Source organism: Argopecten irradians, unplaced genomic scaffold (genome assembly GCF_041381155.1).
Source record: "Argopecten irradians isolate NY unplaced genomic scaffold, Ai_NY scaffold_0117, whole genome shotgun sequence".
Taxonomy (NCBI): Eukaryota; Metazoa; Mollusca; class Bivalvia; order Pectinida; family Pectinidae; genus Argopecten; species Argopecten irradians.
In genome coordinates, this window is record NW_027187584.1 from 65,461 (window position 1) to 68,877 (window position 3,417).

Genomic DNA, 3,417 nt, shown 5'->3' on the forward strand with positions numbered 1-3,417 from the left:
TTTACAGATCAGGGATCTCAGTTTGAAGGAAAGTTGTTTTAAAGAACTGTCTCTTAAATTCTTGGGGAATTATAAAAATAAAACATACGCCGCGTATCCCATCCACGCGCCGCGATGGAATGGTGGGAACGGTTTAAACTGAACGGTTAAAAGACATGCTCTCAAAAGTACATCTGTGTATAGATGGAGTTTTTATGGCTTATAATAGCACTCCACATCAAAGTAGTGGTTTTTCGCCTCATAGGATGGTTTTTCGGAGAGGAGATGTGTGTACCATTAGACATTTCAATGAGTGAGGGTCTAAAAGATCCTGAAAACGCTACACCAACTGTTCGGATTATGTTCGAAAAACTTGATTGCAAAAATTGGAACAGTCATTAAGTACGACACGGGATACAATGGGCAGGTCAGCATTGCGTCAAAACACATCAGTACGACAAAAATGTAAAGGAAAGATCATATGATGTTGGAGATAAAGTAAGGGAGATTTCAACAGAAAAATTATCACAGGAACATAAACCAAAGTTAGCTAGAGATTGGAACGGACCGTGGACAGTGCGTCGAGCGATCCTCAGTGATGTGTTTGTACATGGATTTTGCACTCTGAGAGATACAAGGCCGTCTGTGATACACGGGGACCAATTTGAAGCCATAATGTAGCTCAGAGGATGGTCAACACAGGGGACACCTGGGGCTACGGCCAGCGCTAGCCAGCGGGTGAGTCTCCACCCCCTGTCAAACCCTCCCAAAAAATTACCCAAGTGTGTTTGGACTCGCCCGGTCCATCCGACTGACCAGCGATCACCCCCATTGCCAAGACGACAAGGAATGGACGAGCTGTAGTAAAACCAGCGCGCTATCGCTAAATTTGTCACTTTTTGGAATATTAACGGATTACTTATCAAACTTTCACAAAACCCTACAGACATTGGCAAAAATGAGGATAGAGGATGCTATCGACGTTCCGAAACTGGCGTCCTATACATTTAGGGATGAGGAACACCACAGATGAAAAGGTTCAATGAACCTTTTGGAAGACCTGGTTTGGAGATGAAGGCGAGGAAGAAATATAAGTCCACCAGGATCGCCAGATTTCCACGGCCTCCACATGGAACTATGGCATTTCCTATCCGTCCAGAATCCGTCATGTTGTATCCCGACCATGAGGAAACCCAGTCGTCACCACAGCATCACCAGGCTGAGTCCGTAGCTTGAGTTTGTTTGTTAGTTTAATTAACGTCCTATTAACAGCAATGGTCATGTAAGGACGGCCTTCCCATGTATGCTGTGTGTTGCGTGTATGTTGTGCGAGGTGCGTGTTTTGGGAGACTGCGGTATATTCATGTAGTGTCTTATTGTATAGTGGAACTTTTGCCCTTTTTATAGTGCTATATCACTGAAGATGTTACGGTCAACAGAGTAATTACGATCAGATTAATTACAACTACCACCACCGGACCAGACGGCTCTTCAAGGACAATGTATGGCTCTCCAGAAGTATTATTCAACAAACAGTAGCGAGAGCCCAGACGTCAGCCAGTTGTGCAGGGACTTACTTCAAAGAACTACATGAGCGATGCCCAACAGTAAAGTGAAAATTAAATATATTACATAAGGACCGACCGAAACTTTTAGCGACACTATAATATATTGGATTATTTATTTGTTTAAATTAGAAGTCGCAGTAAGAAAAGAAAAAGAAATTCAACGACTTAATGCCCTTTATGGGACGCAGGCCCCTGTGGGGATGAAGATTCGGATTATTAATTACACTATAACAGAAGAAAATCAATGGACCTAATTGCCTATATATGGACGCAGGCCCCCTGGGGGCATGAAGATTGGATTCATTAAATATATAATACAAAGAAAATCAACGACTAATTGCCATATATGGACGACAGGCCCCTGGGAGATGAAGATGGATTATTAGTGAAATTATTAAAAAGTGACATTTTGTATATTTGGATTTATAACAGTGACATTTCGTATATTTGGATTTATAACAGTGACATTTCGTATATTTGGATTTATAACAGTGACATTTCGTATATTTGGATTTATAACAGTGACATTATTTTGTGAACATTCTTTGGATTAATACCCTTTGGATTATAGTAACAATATTTTAAAAGTTACCTTTGGATTTTACGCAGGGATTTATATTTAATACGTGACAGTGAACTTGCTTTGGGATTTATATTTTACCGTGATGCTGGATTAATGGTGCCGAACTGTGCTGTGATACTTTACACATAAAGTGACAATTTAACGATACATTCCGGTGGATTTTTATGAGGACATCAGATACTAAATGAACTGTGATAAATATAATGATTATTTCTGTGTTATCTTTGGATCACATATATAAACATGTGAAATTTTGGAATTTGATTCGCTTGAACAAGGTGAAGTATATGTTGAACGTATATCCCAAAAAGGTAGAAAGGACTCTGCTCTTTCTGCAAAAAGTAATTTTGCAGTTAACAGACGAAGAACAGCTGGACAGAAAATTACTGAATGTAGTATCCGATTTGCGTAAGGTTTTGGCTAAATGACTGGATTATTGACCTGTCATTTTACTCAAATGACACTACGGAAAAACATGTAGATCTTTTTGAGCTGTTAACTATACGATTGTATCAACCTAGGTCTTTTTAGAATAGATCCTGACATCAGGTACAGGTGTCTGACAGATGTCAAAATCCTTAGGCCTGTACAGGTGGTATATTGTGTAAATCCAAACTGCGTGTTATAGTTCTATGATTATATGTCATGTCCATTTATAAATAAGAACAATTTCAACAGTTCATTTTATTATTTTTGTACTTAATTCACAAATGTATTGTTATTGTCTGATTATCTTTTTACTTTACTAGTCATTGTAGGTATATGTTATTACTGAAAAACATTATACCCCTTTCAGCTGTAAACTTTAAAAATACAATTAAATCCTTGCTCGTTGGATCATAAAGATGGATACACAGTAGATCCCGACATCGGGTACAGGTGTCTGACTATTGTCAAAATCCTGAGGCACGTACAGGTGGTATTGTGTATGCAAATTCATAAATGAGAATAATTACAACAGTACATTTTATTATATTTACGAAATTAAACATGTAGTCAAATTATATTATTTTCTGTTACTTTCTAGTGAGTATAATTTAAACTTATGATGTTAATAGGGATGTGTATTAAAATGTGTTTGAATTTGTAATTCATTGTTTTGCGTTTTTATTACACGGCATATTTTTCGACGGAAGCTCCTTGTCAAGGTGACTATTGACACTAGTCAAAAACTACCAGTATGGTCGTAAATTTGACTATTGAAATAAGTCAAACTTATCAACATGGTTGTCTTTGTTTGTTTGATTAATTAATTAACGTCCTATTAACAGCTATGGTCATGTAAGG